General features: G+C 42.5%; 1 protein-coding gene across 4 annotated transcripts in view; it reads right to left on the bottom strand.

Moving 5' to 3' along the window:
- rab30 (RAB30, member RAS oncogene family) overlaps positions 1 to 27,165 on the bottom strand; it is a 144,871-nt gene that overhangs the window by 67,652 nt on the left and 50,054 nt on the right. Inside the window, exons 1-2 of one of the 4 annotated variants that reach the window (XM_078221896.1) lie at positions 25,792 to 26,256; positions 22,172 to 22,242 (exon numbers count right to left, since the gene is read on the bottom strand). The gene's annotated coding sequence lies outside the window, so the exon portion shown is untranslated. Of the gene's footprint in view, positions 1 to 22,171; positions 22,243 to 25,791; positions 26,257 to 27,165 lie in introns of those variants that run through there. The other 3 variants (XM_078221895.1, XM_078221893.1, XM_078221894.1) reach the window with 3 other exon arrangements.

Here is a 27,165-nt window from a genome sequence, read left to right as displayed (position 1 = left end):
TCTGCTCTGCCAATGAGATTATGGCTGATCTGATATGATAATTCTTGACTCCCACTTTCTCACTTATCCCCATGACCCTTGCTGATTCAAAATCTGTCTATCTCAGCCTCGAATGTACTTAACGACCCAGCCTCCAAAGCCTTCTGCAGTAAAGAATTCCAGATTCACTAACTTGAGAGAAAAAAATCCTCATCTGTCTTAAATGGGTGACCCCCTTATTCTGAGATTATGCCCTCTGGTCCTAGACTTTCCCACAAGGGGAAACAATCTCAGCATCTACCCTGTCAAATCCCCTGAGGATCCTGTATGTTTCAATAAGGTTGCCTCTCATTCTCCTAAACTATAATGAGTACAGTCCCAACCTCTCATCATGAGAAAATCCCTCCAAAGCCAGGCTCAACTTAGTGAAACTTCTGTGGACTGCCCCAATACTAGGATATCTTTCTTTAGATAAAAGTGGACCAAAATGGTGGCACAGTGGTTAGTACTTTTGCCTCACAGGGACCCGGGTTCAATTCTGGCCTGGGGTAACTGCCTATGTGGAGTCTGCACATTCTCCTGTGTCTTTGTGGGTTTCCTCCAGATGCTCCGGTTTCCCCTCTCAGTCCAAAGATGTGCAGGTTACATTGATTGGCCATGATAAATTGCCTTGGTGTCCAAGATGTATAGGTTAGGGGGATTAGTGGGATAAATACGTGGGGTTACGGGGATGGGTCTGGGTATGACGCTCTGTCAGAGAATTGGTGCAGGCTCGATGGGTGAAATGGTCTCCTTCTACACAATAGGGATTCTATAATGATTCTATTCTATGAAAACCAAGTACAGTATTCCAGGTGTGGTCTAACTCTGGCCAACTGCTCGGTTGACAAACCGGTCGGTGCAACAAACGGGTACCGTCTATACCGCCTGTATCGTTTTAGCTAACTTCCCTATTTTTATACTCCATTCCCTTTGAGAGGGGGCAACATTCCATTTGCTATTAGCTGCTGAACTTGCATGCTAGCTTTTTGTGATTTATGCACGAGGACCCCCAAATCCCTCGGAGCTTCCGCTTTCTGCAGTCTTTCTCAATTTAAGTAACATTCAGCTTTTTTAATTCTTCCTACCAAAGTGCATAAATTCACATTTTCTTATGTTATATTCTGAAAATTTTTACTTGAGAGAAAAGAAATGGCAAAGGACAATGTCAGCCCATTAAAGTTGGATCATGGTGAGATTACAGTGAATATAGTGAAACGACAAACTTGAGTTCATACTTTTTATCCCTTTTCACATGGAGCATCAGGACAATATATCAGCTGTATAAGGGAACCTAAAATTAATTCAAAGTCGGAATATAATTTTCAAGTAATGGTAATGGGGAAAATAATGGCATTTCAGCCAAACCGATCATCGGGATTTAATGCTTTCCATTCCAGCGCTTTACAAGAAATGTGAAGAAATTACATGAGCATTAGTCATAATTGTCTAGATTCAGGACTAGTGCCTCTATTAGAAAATCACTTAATGTCACTTCATTATTGATGGAGGGAGAGACAAGCCAGGTAACTACAGAGTTGTCAGTTTAACATCAATTGTGTGGAAGTTACTAGAACCTAATATCAGAGACTGAGTGACTAAGCATTATGACAATTATCAGCTGAACAAAGAGAGTAAGCACCGACTTGAAGAATAGATCATGCTTGACTCACAGCTACAATTTTTTTGAGGTGGTTAGAGCTGTATTTTCACAGGATTTAAAAACCGTTTGGTTTTTATAAACCAAATTTATAAGATTCTTTATAAACATGAGCAAAATGAGTGCATAGAATTGGAGCTAAACTTATGATATGGGTCAGTAATTGGTTGAGAGATAAGAGGCCCAGGAACGATGAAACGTTTGCTCTCCGATTAGTGAGATGTAGTAAATGATGTTCCACAAGAATCTATATTGGAACTTCATTGTACATATTAATGACTTGAATGAAGGAATAAGCAGTTGTATATTTAAATTTGCAGACAACACTACATTAGGAGGCACTACATTTAATTTGATTTATTGTCACATGTATTTGTATACCGTGAAAAGTATTGTTTCTTGCGCACTATGCAGACAAAGCATTCCGTTCATAGAGAAGGAACAGTGACCACAATTCAGTAAGCTTTAAGGTACTGATGGATAAAGATAAGTGTAGTCCTCAAGTTAAGGTGCTAAATTGGGGAAAGGCTAATTACAACAATATTAGGCAAGAACTGAAGAATGGAGTTTGGGGGCAGATGTTTGAGGGCAAATCAACATCCGGCATGTGGGAGGCTTTCAAGTATAAGTTGATAGTGATTCAGGACCGGCACATTCCTGTGAGGATGAAGGATAAGTATGGCAAGTTTTGGGAATCTTGGATAACGAGATATTTTGAGAGCCTAGTCAAAGAGAAAAAGGAAGCATTTGTCAAAAGGGGGCTGGGAACACTCGAAGCAAGTGTGGAATACAAGGAAAGTAGAAAGAAACTTAAGCAAGGAGTAAGGAGGGCTAAAAGAGGTCATGAAAAAGCATTGGCCAGCAGGATTAAGGAAAATCCCAAGGTTTTTTATACATATATAAAGAGTAAGAGGGTAGCCAGGGAGAGGGTTGGCCCACTCAAGGACAAGGGAGGGAATCTATGTGTGGAGCCAGAGGAAACAGGTGAGGTATTAAATGAATACTTTGCGTCAGTATTCACCAAAGAGAAGGACTTGGTGGATAATGAGTCTGGGAAAGGGTGTGAAGATAGATTGAGTCATGTTGAGATCAAAAAGGAGAAGTTATTGGGGTTCTTGAGAAACATTAAGGTAGACAAGTCCCTAGGGCCTGATGGGATATACCCCAGAATTCTGAGAGAGGCAAGGAAGGAAATTGCTGGGACCTTGAGAGAAATCTTTGTATCCTCACTGGCTACAGGGGAGGTCATGATGTGGAGATTGCGGCGTTGGACTGGGGTAAGCATAGTAAGAAATCTCACAATACTATGTTAAAGTCCAACAGGTTTATTTGGTAGCACAAGCTTTTGGAGCACTGCCGCTTCATCAGGTGAGTGGGAGTTGTGTTCACAACAAGTTGTGTCTATATATGCCCCATTTGTGAACACAACCCCCACTCACCTGATGAAGGGGCAGCGCTCCGAAAGCTCGTGCTACCAAATAAACCTGTTGGACTTTAACCTGTTGTGAGACTTCTTACTGTACAGGGGAGGTCCCAGAGGATTGGAGAATAGCCAATGTTGTTCCTTTGTTTAAGAAGGGCAGCAAGAAGAATCCAGGTAACTACAGGCCTTACATCAGTGGTAGGGAAATTATTGGAGAGGATTCTTCGCGACAGGATTTATTCCCACTTGGAAATAAGTGGACAATTAGTGAGAGGCAACATGATTTTGTGAAGGGGAGGTCCTGTCTCACTAACTTGATCGAGATTTTCGAGGAAGTGAAGATGATTGATGAGGGTAGGGCAGTGGATGTTGTCTACATGGACTTCAGTAAGGCCTTTGACAAGGTCCCTCATGGCAGATTGGTGCAGAAGGTGAAGTTGCATGGGATCAGAGGTGAGCAAGGTGGATACAAAACTGGCCCAGTCAAAGAAGACAGAGAGTAGCAGTGGAAGGGTGCATTTCTGAATGGAGGGCTGTGACAAGTGAACGCCAGGGATCAGTGCACAGCAGGATATAGATCGGTTGGAGACTTGGGCAGAGAGATGGCAGATGGAGTTTAATCCGGACAAATGTGGGGTAATGCATTTTGGAAGGTCTAATACAGATAGGAAATGTACAGTAAACGGCAGAACCCTTAGGAGTATTGATAGGCAAAGGGATCTGGGTGTACGGGTATGCAAGTCACTGAAAGTGGCAATGCAGGTGGAGAAGGTAGTCAAGAAGGCATATGGCATGCTTGTCTTCATTGGCTGGGGCACTGAGTTTAAAAATTGGCAAGTCATGTTGCAGCTTTATAGAACCTTAGTTAGGCCGCACTTGGAATATAGTGTTCAATTCTGGTTGCCACACTACCAGAAGGATGTGGAGGCTTTGGAGAGGGTACAGAAAAGATTTACCAGGATGTTGCCTGGTATGGAGGGCATTAGCTCTGAGGAGACGTTGGAGAAACTTGGTTTGTTCTCACTGGAGCGACGGGGGTTACTGGGGTTAAGGGGCGACCTGATAGAAGTCTACAAGATTATGAGAGGCATGGACAGAATGGATAGTGAGAAGCTTTTTCCCAGGATGGAAGAGTCAATTACTAGGGGGCACAGGTTTAAGGTGCGAGGGGCAAGGTTTAAAGGAGATGTACGAGGCAAGCTTCTTTTTTTAAACACAGAGAGTAGTGGGTGCCTGGAACTCACTGCCAAGGGAAGTAATGGAAGCAAATACGATAGTGACTTTTAAGGGGCGTCTTGACAAATAAATGAACAGGATGGGAATAGAGGGATATGGTCCCTGGAAGGGTAGGGAATTTTAGTCAAGTCGGACAGCATGGTCAGTGTAGGCTTGGAGGGCCGAGGACCTGTTCCTGTGCTGTAATTTTCTTTGTTCTTTGAAAGGAGAGAGTGCAGAATGTAGCATTACAGTCATATATAGGGTGTGGAAAAAGATCAACTTAATGCAAAATAGGTCCATTCAAAAATCTGATGGCAGCAGGGACGAAGCTGTTTTTGAGTCGGTTGGTACGTGTCCTCAGACTTTTATATCTTTTTCCCGACGCAAGGTGGTGGAAGAGAGTATGTCCGGGATGCGTGTAGTCCCTGATTATGCTGGCTGCCTTTCTGAGGTCAGCGGGAAGTGTAGACAGTGTCAATGGGGGGAGGCTGGTTTGAGTGATGGACTGAGCTTCGTTTATAACTCTTTGTAGTTTCTTGCAGTCTTGGATAGAGCAGGAGCCATACCAAGCTGTGATAAAACCAGAAAGAATGCTTTCTATGGTGCATCTCTAAATGTTGGCGCGAGTCATAGTGGACATGCCAAATTTCCTTAGTCTTCTGAGAAAGTAGAGCCGATGGTGGGCTTTCTTAACTATAGTGTCGGTATGGGGAGTCCAGGACAGGTTGTTAGTGACCTGGACACCTAAAAACCTGAAGCTCTCAACCATTTCTACTTCATCCCCATTGATGTAGACAGAGGCATGTCCTCCACTACACTTCCTGAAGTCGATGACAATTTCCTTCATTTTGTTGACATTGAGGGAGAGATTATTGGCGTCGCACCAGTTCACCAGATTCTCTATCTCATTCCTGTACCCTGTCTTGTCATTGTTGAGATCCGACCCACTATGGTGGTGTCATCAGCAAACTTGAAAATTCAGTTGGAGGGGAATTTGGCCACACAGTCATAGGTGTATAAGGAGTATAGTCGGGCTGAGGACACAGCCTTGTGGGGCACCGATGTTGTGGATGATCTTGGAAGTGGTGTTGTTGCCTATCCTTACTGATTGCGGTCTTGTGGGTTAGGAGGTTCAGGAGCCAGTCACAGAGGGAGGAGCTGAGCCCCAGGCCACGGAGGGATGTGTGGATGTGATCAGGAAACCAGAAAGAAACACAGACAAGCTTAAAGTCAGAGAAAAATGTCAGATGGAATTCAATTCAAGAGTGTGGTCTTCCACTTTGTATCTCAAAGATGAATCAAAATGTTCTTTATGGTGTGAGACCAGGAATTATGGAGGAGCAAAAAATGTTTAGGTGTCCATACGCTTAAATCGCAAAAAGCTAGTGCACATGTTGAAAAATTGCAAAGGCTAGACTGACCTTTGTTTGAAAGGAGTTAGAATTCAAATACAATCCATTGCAGAGAGTTTGGTCAGATCCCATTTGGAGTACAACACTCAGTTTTGGGCACCAAAATTCAGGAAAGACATGGGGCCCGATTTTACCATTTTGATTCTAAGTGCTGAATCTGGGCGCAATTCAGATCCGACTTGGAAACCTGTTCTCAGGCGCCCCCATATGCACTCAGCCTGAAAATAAAAATCACGAGTCTGAATTGCGCTGTGGGCGGGGCTTATCGCGTCCGAAACACTGCTGCTCCGGTTGGAGTCTTCAACTGCGCATGTGCAGTAAAACAAATTTGAAAATCACTCGTGTCACATCGCTCCCGGGTCGCAAAAAGCGGATAAAGCGGCTCAAGAGTGATGGCCCCCACAGATATCACCCCACCCGCACAACATAACTGTCCCCCTTATCCACCCACTCTCCCCGCTACCCAAACCAATCATGACCCCTGCCCCCTTTCCCCCCCACCGATCGCTCACAGAGTGGCAGCAGATCCCCTTGCCCCTGCTCCCCCCCCGACCAGAGATCCATCTGACCTCCTCCTCCTCCTCCCCCCCACCACCAGAGACTGATCGAGCCTCCCTCCTCCTCCTCCCCTCCCCAACAAGAGAACCATCTGGCCTCCCTCCTCCCCCCCTCCCAGAGAATGATCTGGCCCTCCCTCCTCCAAGAATTATCTGGCCTCCCTCCTTCCCCCCCCACCTCACCAGAGAATTATCATTTGTGCCAATTGGTAACTAAAAATGTAAATATTATGCAACAGAATTAGCACAGTAACACAATACAGAACCAAGTAACAATTTAGTAATATGGTGAGGTGACAAACTAGAAAATATTATACTACTGCCCAAGTTTGCAGAGTTTATGGTCAGGTTCCACACAGTCAGCAATCAGACCACATTTGGGAGTACTGTATTCTATATAGTTCTCATCATGAAAATAATGGGCAAGCACGGGAGAAAGTGCAGAATAATGAAAGACTCTAAATATGTAGGTGATAAGCTATGAAGAAAGATTTTAAAAGCTCAACCTGTACAGTTGAGAGATAAGACATTTAAGAAGGGTGGGTGGTTCTCAACAAACCAAGTTACAACTTCCAGAATAAAATTTTAAAGTGAAGCAGTAGTCTTTAAAGTCTGACAATACCAATTACAAACTCATGAAACATTAAATTTAAAGTGAAATCAACATTCTCAATCAAGAGGGCAATAAATGTCTGAAATAATCTGCCAGGAAAGATTCAAAAAATGGACAAAAAATACTTGGCGATATGACTCTCTCTCCTCCTCGACTTGATGTTACACGACATACAAGTGGAATTAGGAAAAACCTGAAATGTTGAAAATACAATTTATAATTCACTATTTATGCTGCTGTCAGGCCAGTGATGGTTTGTGTTTCTCTATCCTTTGCATAGAGAGAGTATAAGGGGGATAAAAGAGTGGTAGCAACGGTAAGAAGAGCGAGACTGGCAGAGAGGAAGAAAGACCAAGTGGCAGTGAGACCGAGACAAACGGGGCGGACGTGCGGAGTTCAGAACCCACAGTTCACATTCAGAAAAAGACAGAGTGCATGGAAGGGAAAAGCATGGACCCTGCTGGAGACATCAACAGCAATTCATGGTTTTAATCAGCATATAAGAATTTGACTCACCCATATGGCTCAGTTACTCATTGCCTTGACTAGATGAACCAATTGGGGGAAGGCAGGTACTCAAAATTGCTGTGGCAATAAATATTTTCAAAAGCCATAAAATTCAGGTAGTGTCATTGAAAAAAAACTTGTCCAATTACTGTTGACACTTTGATACATTCCATTAATTGATTGGCAGCAATTGCTAAATTACCAGCACCAAGGGTCAGAGGTCTAAGCTGAGTATAGTTGTTCATATCATAATTTGGCTGTTACCATCAATTCCAAGCTAATGAACCCAGACCCTTCAAGCTTTCAGGTAGCGTGCATAATGTTATTGTTAGCAATAACTGATCATATCCAAATCTGGAATGAACATATGGTGGATTTCTGCCAATTTTGCTTTTAAAAAAAAAAATCCACGTGGCAAATTCTTCCTCTCAAATGCATTGCTCAGCAGAAGAGAAAGAAAAAAAAGAGTTTCATGACAACCCAAAGCACTTTACAACCATAAATTACTTCTGAAGTGTAGTCACTGTTGTAATGTGTGAAACAGAGCAGTCAACTTTCACACAGTAAACTCCCCATAAACAGCAATATAATAATGCCCAAATATATCTTTTAAATGCTGACTGATGGAATACCAGGATAACTCCTGTCCACCAGTTGAGTGTTGTGGGTTTTTTTTACATCCACCTGAGGGGGCCTTGGTTTAACATGTCATCTGATGCAGCGTAACCTCACCCCTGCATCAAGCCAGGCTTGATTTTTGTGCTCAGTCCTACCCTCTGACTCAGAGGCAAAATAAATACCAAGTTACGGCTTACACAGGATCATTTCTTATTGTTTACAACCAGCACTGAACAGCTGGAATAGCTTTGACAAAGGAAAGGTTGCAAGTCACTGGCCTGCCCTCATAGGACAGGAAACAATAGAGGAGAAGCAGAAAATAAAATTGGGAGGCATGGCTAAACGGAAGGAGTTTCTGGTACTCAGAATTGTATCCAAGTAAAAACTGGTACAAAAAGAAAACAAAAATCAACACTTTGGTTTTCTTTCATCCCAATTTCCTTTCCTCCTTTTTTCTCTGAGACTTTATCCAATTTAATTTTATCTTTCCTGTTCTGTCATTCCAACAAGCAACACTAAATGCTCACCCTTGTCGTATTCCTGAGCTCAAGTCTTTTTCTAATTTCTTTCCGATCTACCTTCATGCTAACTCCAAGTTCATCTTGTCCATGACACTCTTCTTTAATTCTTTTGGCTTTCTCTAACCTCCCTTTCTTCTCCGAAGAATTCAAATAGGTGGATTTCTAAAACCATGCCCATTTTCCTGCGCCACCATGGCTGAAACTCGTCAGTTAGACAGTTTTTCCTTGTCAAAGCCCTAGCTAAAGTCACAATGGTGCACTTGCTCCTCATCCTTCTCAGCCCGTCTGCAACGTTTGACAAGGTTCATGACACCATGTTCCGCCAATATTTCTCTGGCTGAATGGGACTGCCCTCAAACTGATTCCACTTGTATCAACAAACTCACTGGTAAATTTTCCTAAAATGGCTTCTTCCCAGTTACCTCTCGAATACCCCAGGAACCTACCCTTACTTCCCTCTTAATTAACACCTACAGCCTGCCCCTTGTATGATCGGAATCCCCTCCAACTGGGAAACTAAAGCAATATAAAATCCAAACCCACAGACATGTTTTGACCTGATGTTTTGAACTATAAAATGCAAAACCAAGCTACAGTCAATAGTACACGGCTGGGCAGAAAAGGGTCAATTCAGACATTTTGCTTAAGACAGTGGCTCATCAAAAGGGTTTGGACATTGGCCAATTGCTATCATGGAACAATGGGGAAACAGTGGGGAAATGCCATTACCTGCCATTGATTGACTAACACAATTAAGCGACTGATTATCCAATACAAATTGGACAAGGTACATGTCATCAATATAATACATTCAACAAATTACTAGGGCAACTAAGGTACTAGAATCTGGCATTGCAACTATGATTTGTCCCTCCCAAGAAGAGGAATGAGGTCATTCAAACCTATATCAACCCTGAAACCAAGGCGCTTTTACGGTATTGCCTCAAAACAGCAGGAAAATTATTTAAACAATGTTAGAACTGATCCTATTCGTCTGGACAACACGTGCGTGGAATAACCCAGGAGTGTTAACTGCTAGACATTGGAACAGTAGGAATGTTTGATATGTCCGACTTGAATCATTATAAAAAGGGCAGATCAGATTTGGTTGCAGTGGACAGCAGGAGCATTAGGGCTGGTTACCTTGACGTCAGGACCTACAATCAACATCGGAGACAGCAGCCACATTGGGGATTCCAAATGGTTTTAGCCAAATTGTAGTGATATTGGTCAGAGGGGTTTGTAAATGTTTTGGGGCAAAAACGCAGTATTTTTGCTGGTAAATATAATTCTTCACGAAATGGGCCATGACCAACTTCAACTGGAAAGAAAGAAACCTACTTTTGTTTGGGATAAACCAGTTCACAGTCATCACGAGAAACCTCTGACCATTTTTCTTGAACACATCAAGCGGGTTCGCAATGCTTCAACTATCATATTAAAGGATGATTGGAAGTGACCTTTATTTCTAAAGATGTAGCATACACTGAATTAACTCAAATCAAAAACAATCTTTTTCTGATGTATCTGGTGTGAATGAGGAGTGGGTGTTTGCTGTGTTGTGAAAGATAAACGTTTATCCCCTCTTCTGATGTAAACTTACTGGAAAGCCAGTTTTCGGGCCAGTTATTAAAAATCACAGCACTCAAGGGAAATAAAACGCTCCTTCTTGAAAATGCATTTTGCTACAGTCAACCGAAAGATGAAGGGGAAAATTATCTGATGTCCTTCTCCTGGCCATAACAAGATTCCACATGTAAAGAAAGAAACAAAGACTTGCTTGCCTTTCATGACCTCAGGACATCTAAAAGCACTTTACCAGCAAGAAAGGAACAGAGAGAAACCAGGGAATTATAAACCAGTAAGCAGTACATCCATTGACAGAAAATTGCTCGAGTCCACAATTGAGGATGTCATAATGGAACACCTTGAATTTTTTCAGATGATGGAGCCAGTATGGCTTTGTAAAGGGCAAGTCATCTCTGACAAACCTGATTTAATTTTTATGTAGAGATGTCTGAAGTAATCAGAAGAAATCATAGAAACCCTACAGTACAGAAAGAGGCCATTCGGCCCATCGAATCTGCACCGACCACAATCCCACCCAGGCCCTACCCCCATATCCCTACATATTTTACCCGCTAATCCCTCTAATCTACGCATCCCAGGACACTAAAGGGCAATTTTAGCATGGCCAATCAACCTAACCTGCACATCTTTGGACATCTTTGGACATCATGGACGGGGGAAGTCTACAAATGAAAATATTATTGTTTGTGAGGGGAACTGATTACAAAAGTAGGGAGGTTATGCCTCACTGGTATAGGACATTGGCGAGACCACATCTGGAGTAATGTGTACAGTATTAGTTTCCTTATTTAAAGAAAAATGTAGATGCATTAGAAACAGTTCAGAGAAGTCCAAAGATGTGCAGGTTAGGTTGATTGGCCATGCTAAATTTCCCAGTGTCCTAGGATGTGTAGGTTAGAGGGATTAGTGGGGTAAATGTGTGGGGATAGGGCCTGAGGTGGGATCATTGTCAGTGCAGTCTCGATGGGCCAAATGGCCTCCTTCTGCACTGCAGGGTTTCTATGATTCTATGAATATTTACTGGACTAATACCAGGAATGAGCGCGTCGCTTCAAGGGAAAAGGATGGAGAGGTTAGTTTTGCATCCACTCGAGTTTAGAAGAGTAAGAGGGGACTTGATCAAAACCTTTGCGACCCTGAAGAGTATTGACAGGGTGGATGTGGAGAGCATGTTTCTCCTTGGAGAATGGGCGGCACAGTAGCACAGTAGTTAACACTGCAGCTTCACGGCACCAGGGACCCAGGTTCGATTCCCGGCTTGGGTCAGTGTGTGTGTGTGGAGTTTGCACATTCTCCCCATGTCTGCATGGGTTTCCTCCTGGTGCTCCGGTTTCCTCCCACATTCTGAAAGACGTGCTGGTTAGGTGCATTGACCCAAACAGGCACCAGACTGCGGCAACTAGGGGAATTCCACAGTAACTTCACTGCAGTGTTAATGTAAGCCTTACTCGAGACTAATAAATAAACTTTCCTTTCTAACTAGGAGTCACTTTTAAAAATAAGGCTCACTCATTTAAAACAGATGAGGATAATTATTTTCCTCTCAGAGGGTCATGAATCCCTGGAACTCTTCTTCAAAAGGGAATGGACGCAGAGTATTTGAATATTTTTAAGGTAGAACTCGATGGACTCTTAACAAGACAATGAAAGGTTATCGGGAGTAGGCAGGAATGTTGGGTTGAAATTACAAGCAGATCAGCCATTATATTATTGAATGGCAGAGCAGCTTGAGGGGCCTACTCCTGTTCCTAATTGGTATGCGTTTACTTTGTCTGCCAGAAGACATTTGATAAAAGTTCCTAGGAAGAGACTGTTAGCTAAGGTGGAAACTCATGAAGTTGAATGAATTCAAGAGGTGGCTGGATATAGCACTTGGGGTGAATGGGATCAAAGGTTTTGGGGAAAAAGCAGGATTAGGCTGTTGAGTTGGATGATCAGCCATGATTGTAATGAAGGGTGGAGCAGGCTCAAAGGGCCGAATGGCCTCCTCCTGCTCCTATCTTCTATGTTTCTATGAAGATGAATTATTTTCTCCGGTCAGAAAATTAGCTGAGTGAAAGGATTCAGAGAGCAGAGCAAATGGGCAACTTATTCCAATTGACAGGATGTGACTGGTGGTGTCCTGCAAGGTTCCATGTTGTGGTCTCAACCAGTGAATTTATTGGCGACATAGACAATGAGATAGGAAGCAATATCCAAATTTGCTGATGAAATGATGCAGCATTATAAGCAATGTACATAGGAGCGTGATATTACAAAGAGATATTGACAGATTAAATAAATGGGAAGACTGTGGCAAATAGATTTCAATGTTTGCCAATGTGATTAATCCAATTTAGACTTAAAATAATAAAACAGGGTACTTCCTAAATGGTGAAAAGTCAGAAACAGTGGCAGTCTTAAGAGACTCGGGGGTCCAAACACACTGATCATTAAAATGTGTGTACAGATATAGAAAATAATGAGCAAGGATACATGTGTTGGAAACAAGGTCATTGATGAAGCAGTTGAAGCTGGTTGGGCCTAAGGACACTGCCCTAAGGAACTCCTGAAGCAGTGTCCCAGGGCTGTGATAATTGGCCTCCAACAACCATAGTGCGAGGAATGACTCCAATCAAGAGAGTTTCTACCAATACCTCCATGCCTTCCTCTTCCCCCTAACCACTGATTCCCATTTACTTCAATTTTACTGTGATTCCTTAGTCAAATGCTGCCTTGATGATATAACGACAGCCACTCCCATCTCATCTGGAATTCAACTCTTGACAAATGTTTGAACCAAGGCTGCAATGAGAGCTGGAATGGAGTAGTCCTATCTGAACCCAAATTCAGCACTGATGGTCAGCTTATTTAAAATGCTGTTGATGGAAGGTGTTATCGACAGTTTTGCTGATGATTGATAGGGCAAGGTTGGGTTGGTCTTTTTTGTCGTCATGATATACCTGGGCAATTTTTCTCTTGGGTAGATGCCAGTATATTAGCTGCATTTGAACAGTTTGGTGATGGGTGCAGCTGGTTCAGGAGAACAAGTTTTTAGCACTACAGCAAGAATGTTACCAGGGCCCACAGCACTTGCTGCATCCACTCACTCAGCCATTTAACCTCATGTGGAATCAATCAAATTGGCTGAAAAATGAAACTTGTGATAGTGGAGATAAATTTTGCCTGCAAGTTGCACGATGACAGCACAATCAGGAATCTGCTACACAGGAACAAGTAGGTCACATCCGAGCCATGGTCCTGTTAAAATATGCACGAGTGCAGCCATGCAATAATCTTAAAGAGACCACAAATGCAACAAATATTCTGTACTCAGCCCCGGGGAATTAGAGGAATGGTTGATGGGGACCTCAGGGGGAGGCAGCCAAGATGGATTATCCACTCAGCGCATTTGGCTGAATATAGTTGAAGTCAAGGCTGAAGCATTTATGACATGCTGGAATTTGCCATCACAAAATACGAGGAAGTTTGTGGGACTTGCTGCCACAAGTAACTGTTCCATTCTCCACCGTCACCATGGCCGAATGTGACAGTACTGCAGAGCTTTGATCCGATCTGTTGTTTATGGCATTGCTTAGCTCTGTCTTTTGCATGCTACTTTACTGATAACCATTCATATTGTCCTGTGCTGTCACTTCACCAGATTGACTCTGCATTTTTAGGTGTGTCCGGTGCTGTTCTTGGCATGATCACCTATATTCATCATTGAATTGGGGGTTGGTCTCTTAGCTTGATGGCAATGGTAAAGCGAGATATATGCTGGGCATGAGGTTACATTTAGTGGTGAAATACAATTCTGCTGCTGTTGATGGTACACGGTGTTTCTTGGTTGCCTCGTTTTGAACTGTTAGATCAGTTCTGAATCTATCCCATTTAGCATGGTTGTAGTGCCAGACAACTTGGATGAGGGATATCTTCAGAGAGAAGGTGCTCATCTAAATGCTTCTTAAATGTTGTGTGTTCCCGCTTCTACCATCCTTTGAGACAGAGAGTTCCAGATTCCCACCAACCACTGAATGAAAAAGCTTTTCTCAAATTTCCTCTAAATCTCCTGCCCACTACCTCAAACCCATGCTCCCTGGTTATTGATTCCTCTACCAAGGGGAAAAGTTTCTTCCCATTTATCCTATCTTTCATAAATTTGTACACCTCAAATCAGGTCCCCTTCAGCCTTCTCTGCTCCATGGAGAACACCACCAGGTCAAAGTCCAACAGGTGTATTTGGTAGCAAATACTATTAGCTTTCGGAGCACTGCTCCTTCGTCAGATGGAGTGGAAACCGGAGAGCAGATTTCCACTCCATCTGACGAAGGAGCAGCGCTCCGAAAGCTAATGGTATTTGCTACCAAATAAACCTGTTGGACTTTGACTTGGTGTTGTTAAAACTGTTACTGTGTTTACCCCAGTCCAACGCCGGCATCTCCACATCATGATCATGGAGAACAACCCCAGCCTAACCAACCTCTCTTCACAGCTGAAACTCCAGCTCAGGCAACATCCTGGTGAATCCCCTCTCCACTCTTTACAGTGCAATCACATCCTTTCCTGTAGTTTTTGATTTGATTTGTCACATTTATTAGTATACAGTGAAAAGTATTGTTTCTTGCATGCTAAACAGACAAAACATACTGTACATAGGGAAGGAAAGGAGAGAGTGCAGAATGTAGTGTTACAGTCATAGATAGGGTGTAGAGAAAGATCAACATAATGCGAGGTAGGTCCATTCAAAAGTCTGATGGCAGCAGGGAAGAAATTGTTTTTGAGTCGGTTGGTACGTGTCCTCAGACTTTTGTAACTTTTTCCCCAATGGAAGAAGGTGGAAGAGTGTGTGTCTGGGGTGCATGGGGTCCTTGATTATGCTGGTTGCTTTTCCAAGGCAGTGGGAAGTGTAGACAATGTCAATGGATGGGAGGCTGGTTTGAGTGATGGACTGGGCTTCGTTCATGACCCTCTGCAGTTTAGTGTGGTCTTGGACAGAGCAGGAACCATACCAAGCTGTGATAGAACTAGAAAGAATGCTTTCCATGGTGCATCTGTAGAGGTTGGATAGAGTTATAGTGGACGTACCAAATTTCCTTAGTCTCCTCAGAAATTAGAGGCATTAGTGGGCTCTCTCAACTATAGCGTCTGCATGGAGGGACCAGGACAGGTTGTTGGTGATCTAGACACCTAAAAACTTGAAGCTCTCAACCATTTCTACTTCATCCCCATTGATGTTAAACAGGGGTATGCCCTCCACTATGCTTCCTGAAGTCAATGGCCTTCGTTTTGTTGACATTAAGGGAGAGATTATTGCCATTGCACCGGGTTCTCTATCTCATTCCCGTACTGTGTCTCGTCATTGTTTGAGATCCAACGCACTATGGTGGTGTCATCAGCAAACTTGAAAATCGAGTTTAAGGGGAATTTGACCATACAGTCAGAGGTATATAAAGGAGTGTAGTAAGGGGCTAAGAACACAGCTTGTGGAGCACCAGTGTTGAGGATGATTGTGGAAGAGGTGTTGTTGCCTATCCTTACTCCCTGCGGTCTGTGGGTTAGGAAGTCTAGGTTCCAGTTGCAGAGGGAAGAGCCGAGCCCCAGGCCACGAAGTTTGGAGGCGAGTCTCGTAGGAATAATGGTGTTAAAGGCTGAGCTGTAGTCTATGAATAGGAGTCTGACATAGGTATCTTTGTTATCGAGGTGTTACATGGTTGAGTGTAGGACCAGGGAGATGGCATCTGCTGTGGACCTGCTGTGGCGATAGGCAAACTGTAGTGGATCCAGGCAATCTGGGAGGCAGGAATTGATTTGTGCCATGATTAAACTTTCGAAGCACTTCATAATGCTGGATGTCAGAGCCACCGCATGATAGTCATTAAGGCATGCTACCTGGCTTTTCTTTGGTACCAGGATGATGGTCATCTTCTTGAAGCAGGTAGAGACTTTAGATAGGTGTAAAGAGAGATTGAAGATATCTGCGAATACCCTCGCCCGCTGGTCCACGCAGGACCCGAGTGCTCGTGAGTATGGTGACTACAACTGCACATAATACTCCAGCTGTGGCCGAACAAACGTTTTAGGCTGCTCCATCATAACCTTCTTGCTCTTGCAGTCTATGCCTTGGCTAATAAAGGCAAATATCCGACATGCCTTTCTAACTATCTTACCTACCTTGTTGTCTTGAGGGACCTATGGACGTGCACCGCAAGGTCCATCTGTACTTCCGAGCGTCCTACCTGTCATTGGGTATTGCTTTGTTAGTCTTCCCAAAATGCACCACCTCACACATTTCAAGGTCAAATTCCATTTGTCACTGTTCTGCCCGTCTGACCAGCCCATCTACATCACTCTGTAGTTCAAGACTTTCCTCCTCACTATCTACCACACCAATTTCTGTGTCATCTGTGAACTTACTGATCATACCCGCCATAGTCCCATCTGGATCATCAACATACTCAACAAACAGCAAGGGACCCAGCACCGATCCCTATGGTACATCACTGGACACAGGCTTCCAGTCCCAGAAACAACTTTCGACCAACATCTTCTGCCTCCGGCCACCAATTCAATTTTGGATCCCATTTGCCCTGGATCTCATGGGCTCTTACCTTCTCGATAAGTCTCCCATACGAGACCTTGACAAAAGCCCATGTGGACTACATCAACTGCACTTCCCTCATCTACACACCTAATCACCTCCTCAAAAAATGCAATCAAATTTGTTAGACATGATCTCCCCTTGACAAAACCATGTTGACTATCCTTGATTAATCCTTGCCTCTCCAAGTGGCTGTTTTTTAATTCAGTCTCTGATTTTTTTTTTTAAAAGAGTAATTTCCCTACCACTGATATTAGACTCACTGGCATGTGAGTACCTGGTTTGCGCGCGCACACACACACGCACGCACCTTTTCCATAGTGAACACAGATGCATTGCCACTTTGGTCCCTAATGGGCCCCTATGTTTTTCCCTGGTTAACCTCTTGCCCTTAATATACCTAAAAAACACTTTGGGATTTTCCTTTATTTTGCCCGGCAGAGTTCTTTCATGCCACCTCTTCGCTCCCCCAATTTCTTTAATAAATACAAGTTAAATACTGTGGATGCTGGAATCTGAAACAAAAACAAAAACAGAAAATGCTGGAAAGTCTGAGCACGTCTGACTGCACCTGTGGGGAGAGAATTGAGCCAACGTTTCACGTCTAGATGACCCTTCGTCAGAGCTGAGAGCAAAGAGAATCAGCAGAGATTTCTACCATGAGGGTGGGGTGGGGGTGGAATGGGACATCGGGAATGTAAATGGAGATACCAAAAGCACCAAGTGTGTCCATTAAGTGATCAGAGTGCGTGAGTGGCAGAACAAAAGGTGCAGATTGTTAAAGGACTACCTGAGAAATGTGGCAGTTGCCCTGAAAGGGGGAGGGGGCAAGAAGGAGAGCTGGAATGGAAAGTGGAAAAATGGAGGTGAGAAAGAAGGATGATAAAATGGATGAATAGGATGAAACAAAATAAATGGAAATGGGATGAAGGGTGGAGGGGAGAGTTCATGCTCTGAAATTGTTGAACTCAATGTTCAATCCAGAAGGCTGTAAAGTGCCCAATTGGAAGATGAGATGCTGTTCCTCCAGTTTACGTTGGGGTTCACTGGAACATTGCAAAAGGCCAAGAACGGACATGTGGACAGGAGAGCAGCATGGGGTGTTGAATTGGCGAGCAACAGGAAGGTCAGGGTCCTGCCTGCAGACAGACCAAAGATGTTCAGCAAAGTGATCACTTAGTCTACGTTTGGTCTCTCCGATGTAGAGTAGACCGCATTGGGAGCGGCGAATGCAATAGAGCAGATTGAAGGAGGTGCATGTGAAGCGCTGCTTCACCTAGAAAGGAGTGTTTAGGACCTGGGATGGTGAACAGGGCGGAGGTAAAGGGGCAGGTGCTGCACCTTCTACAAATGCATGGGAAGGTGCGATGGGCAGGGGGTGAGATGTTGGATGTGATGAAGGAGTGGACCCGGGTGTCCCAGGAGGGAATGGTCCCTGCGGAATGCGGGGGGGGTGGCGTCATGCTGGAGTTGGCAGAAATGGTGGAAAATGATTATTTGAATGCGGAGACTGTGGGGTTAAAAGGTGAGGACAAGTGGTTCTGGGAGGGAGGGAGGGAGGGCAGAGGGTGAGAGCAGTGGCCCTGGGGATGGGTTGGATGCGGTTGAGAGCCCTGTCAATCTCAGTGGGTGGAAACCATGATTGAGGAAGAAGGAAGACATAAAGGGCAGCACTATTTTGGAAAGTGGCAACATCAGAATAGATGCGGCGGAAGTGAAGAAACAGAGAATGTGATGGAGATTTGCCTGCATATCTGCTCTTCCATCTCTCCGATTGTTTGGGGGCCTACAGTACACTCCCAGCAACGTGATTGTCCCCTTTCTGCTTTCAAGTTCCATCCATATGGTTTCAATTAGAGAAGCCTAAGATATCATGTCCCCCCCCCCATCCCCCACTTTAACTGCAAGACTTCTTGCATTAAAATAATTGCCATCCTGCCTTGCCATATTCCCTTGTATCTCAACATGTTTATCTTTCCTCTGCATTCCAGACTTACTCAGTTTTTCTTCTATATTTAGCCGTGCATCACCCTTACTGTACCTCCATCTATAAGCCACCCCCCTGTCAAATTAGTGCAGAAAGGTAGCGGCAATAAAGTGGAGGTTTGGGTTGAATGATGGGGAGCAGTGAAAAAAATCAAGGGATAAAAGGAGGAAAGTTAGAGATTGCAGAGAGTTTGGTGAAGAGTGCATAATTCATGAAACTAGATATACTAAGAATGGGAGCAGGTCCTAAGTCTAAGTTACTGTGCCAGGATGCAGATGGAATGTTGATTGTGGGTTTTAGTAATATTGAGAAGGTGTTGCTTTACGGGTAATTGTGTGCGTGCTTGGGTGTGACAGACTTTGGAAGGTTGACTTCTGGGAACATCAGTTATAGTGTGTGTAGGAGCCTCAAGCATGGGAATACTGGATATAGTGGAATGTGTGTTACTGAGTTCAGAGATCTTGGCGCAGCGAGTAATGTCACTACATCTGAGGCAGAAGCTCAGGCTCAAGTCCTATCCCAGGACTTGATGGCCAAGAAAGGTACGTTCATGTTGCAGCCAAGTAGGTTGAGCATCAACCTGCAAATCCTTCAAACATATGCCAAAGGCAAGTGGTAACAGGGGGAGAGATTCCAGGTCAGCCATAAGGAAGTTGGAGCCTCCACCATCACTATCCATAGCTCCAAACTACAGATCACATGTAAGAGTGCATTTTGCCATAGCAACTTAGACTCTGAGTGAGCTGTAACATACCACCACCATATATTGGGTAGGAGGATCAAACTGACATTTGGAAGGAGTGCAACGGGGATAATTGGCACATAGTAGAAATAGCTTTGGGGAGGTCAATCTGAAACACTGGAAGAGGAGTTCTAAGGCATTGAAGTTGCAGAGAGCCTGAGGAGTATCAGAATGTATCAGTATTGAGGAAAGAGAAAAAAAAGCAAAAAAGAGAATGGCGAACAATGAAGCTTTTCAGATTTATCCACAGCAGTATCCTTGATGGGCAACTAAAGCTTCTTGACACATTTTAGATGCAAAATGACCCAATATACTAAATATCCTTTTAAAAACGTGACAACACCAGGACCTGATTTTTGTCTGCAAGTCTACTGCACAGAATTCCTGGGCACGCGAACCTGAATTCTAAAAGTGGCTACCTGGATGTCAGAATAAAATAAAATTCTATAAAGTGTCTATTGTAGACGTCATTATATTTTTTAAAAATCATAAAAACTCATTTATTTGATTTGCATTCCTTCAACTAAATAAAACTTTACAACATTTGATTCAATTGCACAATCTCTTATAACAACAAGCACTGGAATGCATAGTCCAATTACACGTGTAGCTGTCAAACTGTGAAATAGCAGGAATCCTACTCTGATAATGGATGGTTGTGAAATCAGTCATGCATCACTAATTCAGCAATGGAAAACTAAAGGCTTATGTCCATTGACAATGTGAAATCGCAAGTAAGATCTTTTTTCAAAACACTCCAGACATTTTTTGCCAAGATTTAAGGGGCAGGGCTTCTAAATGCCTTTCGCACAGCACCCTGGGCAGCTCATTTTGAGAGGTCCGTTGACAGCTCCAATCAGCTTAACAATTAATGAATTTACGTACTTTTATCGCATATTCATGCCTGCCCTCAACAATTCCAAAGGTCACCTGACTTCCACCAAAGGGGTCCTGGGACCAGATCCAAAGATGTACTTTAGTCAAATGAATCCATAAAATTTATACTTGCTCTTATTGGGCCTATTTCAGGTTTCACATGCCCATCCGACCAAAATCCAATTTGAACAGAGGAATTGATGATTTAAACAGCCAGCTACCTCCATAAAATGTGCATGTGTGAACCCCATCCCATTCCCCGCCCTGCAAAAATGGGAACTGCTTGGTTTAGGGTGGGACTTATAATATTCAGCAACTTCATCTGATAGAGAGGCACCCATCATGGTGAAAATTTGGGCCCAGGTCTTCAATCTTTGTTACTTAAATATTTGCTTTCTGCAAGCTGTGATACGTCACAAAAGAGCTGGTATTTCATTAAGACTGGAAAGCTATATTCAACCCAAGCTTCAATGTGAAACATTACTGTGGTAGTCTCATGCTAACATGAAGATATTTGCCTCATTTATACATCCCAAGATGGACAATAACACAAAATTAACCAACCGTACTGAAATCACAAATTGTCAAGCAAATTGTTCCGATTCAGATGATGCCACAGATTTTCATTTCCCATGAGAAGACAATTGCAAATTGTGGGATTTTGAAACAAGAAGAAACTGCTTGAAAGATGCAACTGCTGTGTCAGTATCTGTAATATTTTAATAGTATAATTTGGAGTTACATCCCAAAACGTTTTCCTTTCTCTTCCCACATGTAAATATACTAGCTGGATTTCCTGCTTTGTTATTTTATAAACCTTGACATCATGTTTAGCATAGTCGCTGTTTTGTAGTTATTAGCATTTGACTTGGATCCCTTTTTATTTAAACTAAGAAATCTAGGTAAAGGTTCAACATCCATTATGTTCTTATGATTGCCACAATATTTGCTTGTGCTCTGTCAGATTAACAGGCATTATCTGAAAGAGTTGAGCCAAAACTAGCTAATTCCTTACTTAAGCATTTAAAAACCCAAGCATCCATATTCAAGAGTCAGAAACATAGATCCCATTATATCAACATTCACATACAATGTTGATTAGTAACAGTGTCATAGCCTAACAGGATAAAAGTTCACACCTGCACTACTTCTATCACAAACATACCATGAATGCAAGGCATAGAGCAGAAGCTACTTCTCTGACAAGAGATGAGGAAGTTACAAAAATAAATAATCTAAACTATTAATTTATTTCTTCAATTCATCAGGTGGAATGGCATAAGCAAAGACCCCGAACAACCTACTCTCAGCTGAGAGCTTAATCTGCAACTTTAGGTTATCGAAATGTTTGATAAAATAAGAAACAAATATTCACCATCTCATCATTTTGCTTTAGAATTAATAACAGCTGGTTACACTGCACAAAATTCATGTCTTACAGTCCCAGGATGCATACAACTCCAAAGTAACTGAAATGTTATTGCCAATTATTAGCATTTCACAAGAAGGAGCAGCTCCTCCAAGGTTCAGCAAGTTTATCCAAACAGAAACAGATCAGAAAAGTCCCAAGTTCAATCACAATCAAATTTCTTGAGAGGGCAAGTAATAGGAACGTTAAAATTCTCAGCCTTCCAATAGTTGGAGAAGGAAAAATATATATTTCACGATTTACACTTCTGATTGCCAACCAGCAGGCCTGCGGAACCATAAAAAATAGTTTACAGCAAAAAGGGAAGGACAGTTGTCCTATTGTGTCTACGTTGGTTCTTTGCAGAACTATCCAAAATTAATCCCATGGCCACACTCTCTCCCCACAACCCTGTATTTTCTTCTACTTCAAAATATTTACCCACTTCTTCTTCAAAGGACGCAATGACCTCTGCCTCAAACACTCCTCGTGACAACCCTTGCTGAAAGTGCCTGTGGATAACAAATAAGGACAAGAATGTGACTTTATCCTAACAAAGAGTTAATGTTTTGATAAAACAAACAAAAACATGTTAAAAAATGTACAACATTTATTTACTGTTTCAGCCAGTATGGCTTACACCACTCATTAAGGCAGTAATGTTACACTGCTAAAATTACGGTATAAACCATCCAATATTTGCCATGACATCTTGAAACTTTAGGATTAGATTACTGCCTTGCAATTCAGAGAAGTATCCAGCTTCCTCTTTATGTCTGCACTACATCAACTGCCCTTATTGAAAAGATAAAATTTATAGTAAACATCATCAGTAATTAGGTTATGAATGAGTATTCATTTACCTTTCTCCCAAAATCATGTAATTTAGGATATTTTAAATAATTCATACCTTCCACATTTACCCACCACTCATAAGTTTGTCATTTATGGCTTCCACAGTTTAAATTTTATTAAACACTTCATCCAGTGACAATTGGTCAAACAACATACACAGAAATACACATATTGTACTTTGCTATTGTCATCGGTGTGGGGGGGCAGAAAGTATCTTGGAATAAAGGGCAGTGTGATGTTAAGAGTGAGTGAAGGTGGAAGTTTTCCCTCTTTTGTCTGTTTCTGACGCTGATTATTCCTGGAACAGGTTGCTAGTCTGTCACTAGGGGCTTATAACTTGAGGGGCACTACACCACATCAAGCACAGCCACACTCGCACACAGAGACAAACTAAGGGGCAACTTAGCATATCGAATCCACCTAACCTGCACATCTTTGAACTGGGGGAGGAAACCAGAGCACCCGTCACCTATATTAGGATAACATTACTCAGGGATCAGTCAAAACATTTCAATCCAATATTTATTTCTGTTGAGGATTTTGGGTTAACTTTATATCAAAGTGATGAATGTCAATACCAGGTAATACAACACTCTTCCATTTTAAGGAGACACTCAAGTCAAGTAAGTGGCTCAATGCAAGATAATACCCCTGTCAAACGTAGTAATTTTGTATTCCACGTCTAAGGAAGAGCAAAATTTAAATCAATGGATGTTGAAGACATAGCTTTCAGGAAGCTTAGAAGCAAAGGCGAGAGGCAATAAGACAAAAATATTTTGATAGGGGGGTTTCAGGGTGTGTGGTCCCACATAATTGCAGATAATGACTAATGGAAGAGGTGAGAGACACCTTGTAGTAGATTGGTGTTGGAAGAGCAGGGGACACAGGTTCTGAACTTGAGGAAATAGTTACCCGACTATAGAAAGAGTATTCATACCACATCAGAATTTTACTATATCACGTACCCTGTAAGCCATGAATGCAATCACTGCATAATATAGCTTTTCAATCAGAGCATCTGTGTTAACTGCATTATGTCAGTTTCACGCTCAAGTTCTACATTCATCACTCCAGGCAATCTCACATGCATAAAGATCTGCAACACAGTTTGGAGATACATTATATATAATTTGGGACAGCATGGTGGCACAGTGGTTGGCACTGCTGGCTAACAGCGCCAGGGACCCAGATTCAATACTGGCCTCAGGTGTGGAGTTTGCACATTCTCAGTGTCTCTGTGGATTTTCTCCGGGTGCTCCAGTTTCATTCCACAGTCCAAAAGGGTGTACTAAGGACACATCTATACTTCAAACTCAAATTATCAACAGCTATTGAAGAAATCCTAATTCCACTTCAGTGCCAAGTTGATGTTGTCTACAGCTACAGTCTATAAAGTTGTAAATGTGTTGTACCAATTGCAACATCTTGGAATCTGAACCACTGAAAATAAAGCTCTTGAACACCTACCTTCCAAGAGGAACATATTTCATAGTGAATACAAGTTAAATATTGGCAGCACACAACAGTACCTAGAGATAAAAACAAAGTCGAGATACTCAGCAGCACCTATGTAGAGAGAGAAGCAGTTAACATTTTAAGTCAAATATGACTCTTCTTCAGAACTATCATATTTAACTTAAAACGTTGCCTCTGCTGTCGCTCCACAGATGCTGCTAGACCTGCTGAGTATTTTCAGCACTTTGTTTTTATTTAAAATTTACAGCAGTGTTTTGCTTTTATTTTAATACCTAGAGATGATTATCTTGTTGTATATTCTTCGACAACATGCAATTCAAATGTTGTCCTATATTCAAAAGGAAGCATTCCAAAACATATGCACTTTGGCAATGCCCCATAGGTCATACCGTATTAAAGCAGTAATAAACTGATTAAGTGCAGTCATTACATTTTAGTTAAATCTTACACTAAAACTTTGCAGTTTTGTACAGTTGTGCACTGGAGCCAAAGGAAAAGTGAAGTATGCTGGGAAACACAAACAAGGCAAGGTTAGCTTTACTTCAAACCCCATCCATTGGGAACAGTCTTGTTTGGGGCAGCACAGTGGCAGCATGGTGACACAGGGGTCAGTACTGCTGCCTCACCATGCCAGGGACCCAGGTTCGATTCCTTGGGTGACTGTGCGCAGTTTGCATATTCTCTCCACGCCTGCATGGGTTTCCTCCAGATGGTCCAGTTTCCTCCCACAGTCCAAAAATGTGCGGGTTAGGTGGATTAGCCATGGCAAATGCACAAGGTTATGGTGATAGGGCCTGGGTAAGATGCTCTTTTGGAGACTCAGTGCAGACTCGGTGGGCAAATGGCCTCCTTCTACATTATAGGGATTCTATGGTGCTATGTTAGTTTAAAAATAAGTTTCAAAAGTAGATAAATTTTGTTAAAATACATCTTTAAATACATTGGAAAAATAAAATTTACTAAATCTGGAAGCCTTCAATTATTCAAATCAATACCAATCTTAAAACAATATTTATCTGTCAAAATCATTATATATTGTGCATAACAACATTGCTTCACAAGATTTGACAAGATATTAAGCTGTCTTTAAATGGGCCAACAGAATTGTTGGTATAGTACTAGGAAATCAGAATTTAAGTACAAACAGCCTTGGGTCACACAAAGAACAATTTTTATTGAGCAACTGTACCCTATCTCCTCAGGGTACAAATAGTATTTGGACAATAGATTGAAGTCAATGTCCTCCAGTGACTTGCCTCTTCCTCCCTCTACCAGACACTACCAAATTGAGCACAATACTTAATTTGGAAAAAAGTTGCAATTTTAAAATCAGAGGTTTGACAATCAAGCTGTTTAACAGCATGAGCTGATTCAGCATAAATCACAACTTTGTGAAATGAAACTTGAGTGTTAAAATCAAAATAATGCATTCAAAAATATTCAATTAACAAATCACATTTTCACTTTTGGAAACTAAAAATAGCTTTTAGTCCACTGCATTCTGTACAATAAGCTGCACCACTGTAACCACTTAGAAATCATAACAGCACAATAGCAAATATGCTAACATTAAACAGACGAATGACCAATCAGTCCGGAAACCAGGACCACTTCAGTCTGACTTCCATGAATTGTGCTGGAAGTGGGAGAAAACACAAGCACAGCAATGAAGGAAATCAGAAGTCATTCACAACACACACAAAATAAAGCAGATTGGAATGAAAACTTACTTGTTTCGGTTTTATTTTTCTTTGTCGGTGCTATGTGAGAAATGTGGAGTTAGAGCGTGTCTCAGAGTGCAGCAGTCATCCCCTGCTTGTGACTGTGTCCAGCGCTGCAGCACAGACACTACATTGCACAATGCACCCACTTTCTGAGAGCTTTAACCATGACGTAATTTCTTTCCGATCGGAAGCACCAGCCGGAAGTGGGGCGCGGTGCTCGCCGGGAGTTGTAGTCCTCCTCCCGGCCGCGCCTGCGCACTGCCCATCCGGATCTGTTTGTTTTCACGGGGTCTTTGTCTTCTAAGAGTTGCGCTGGCAGTGGAAGGGGAATCAATCATCCCACACTGCTCCTGAATAGCAAACATGGTGTAGCCAAGCGCTGTAATGTTTGTGTTCCTTCCCTCCACTCCCGCTGATGTTTTGTTGGGGTGCAGATCTACATCCTTCAGTGTCATCTTAATGCTTGGGCCCGAGACATTGGCTATTCAACTGCAGAAGACTTCAAAACCAGCACAATACCAAACCCTTAGATTGAGCAGGTTTTGCTAAGCTAACATTTTGTGTGTCCCAGAACTGAAATTTCAATATCATTTGCAGATCTCTCACGTTAAGAGAAGTGTTTCGTTAATAGGCATGATTAGATATAAACCATAAAGGGAGAGGTTAAGAGGAATGACTAAATGACTTAATCAAAGGCTTGAGATCTGAGAAGATTTATAAAAGACGGAATAACTTAGAATCATAGAATCCCTACAATGCAGAAGAAGTCTATTTGGAAAATTGCGTCTGCACCAACTCTGCCTTGTCCCCTGTAACCTCATGCATATAGTAAGAAGTTTAACAACACCAGGTTAAAGTCCAACAGGTTTATTTGGTAGCAAATGCCACTCAAGTGAACTTTAACCTGGTGTTGTTAAACTTCTTACTGTGTTTACCCCAGTCCAACGTCGGCATCTCCACATCATGACCCCGTGCATTTGCCACGGCTAATCCTCTTAACCCACACATCTTAGGAAACTAAGGGCCAATTTAGCATGGCCAATCCACCTAACTGCACATCTTTGGACTGTAGGAGGAAACTCCGAGCACCCGGAGGAAACCCACGCTGACACGGTGAGAACGAGCAGACAGACAGTGACCCAAGACAGGAATAGAACCCGGGTCCCTGGTGCTGTGAGGCAGCAGTGCTAATCACTGTGCCACCGTGTCACCCATGGTTTAAGAATTCCTAGTTATCAATGGTTGAAAGATGAGAGTAGCTGATCCCAAAATCAACAAAATATTCAACTGAATAAAGTACCAAGGAGCACGAATAGATCAATAGGTTTTGAATAAAAGCATTCCGGCACCTGGAGTCAATAATGCTTACATCTCATGAAA

Source organism: Mustelus asterias, chromosome 10, assembly GCF_964213995.1.
Source record: "Mustelus asterias chromosome 10, sMusAst1.hap1.1, whole genome shotgun sequence".
Classification (NCBI taxonomy): domain Eukaryota; kingdom Metazoa; phylum Chordata; class Chondrichthyes; order Carcharhiniformes; family Triakidae; genus Mustelus; species Mustelus asterias.
The sequence above is the reverse complement of the archived record's forward strand: the minus strand, read 5'-3'. Positions and strand labels throughout refer to the sequence as shown.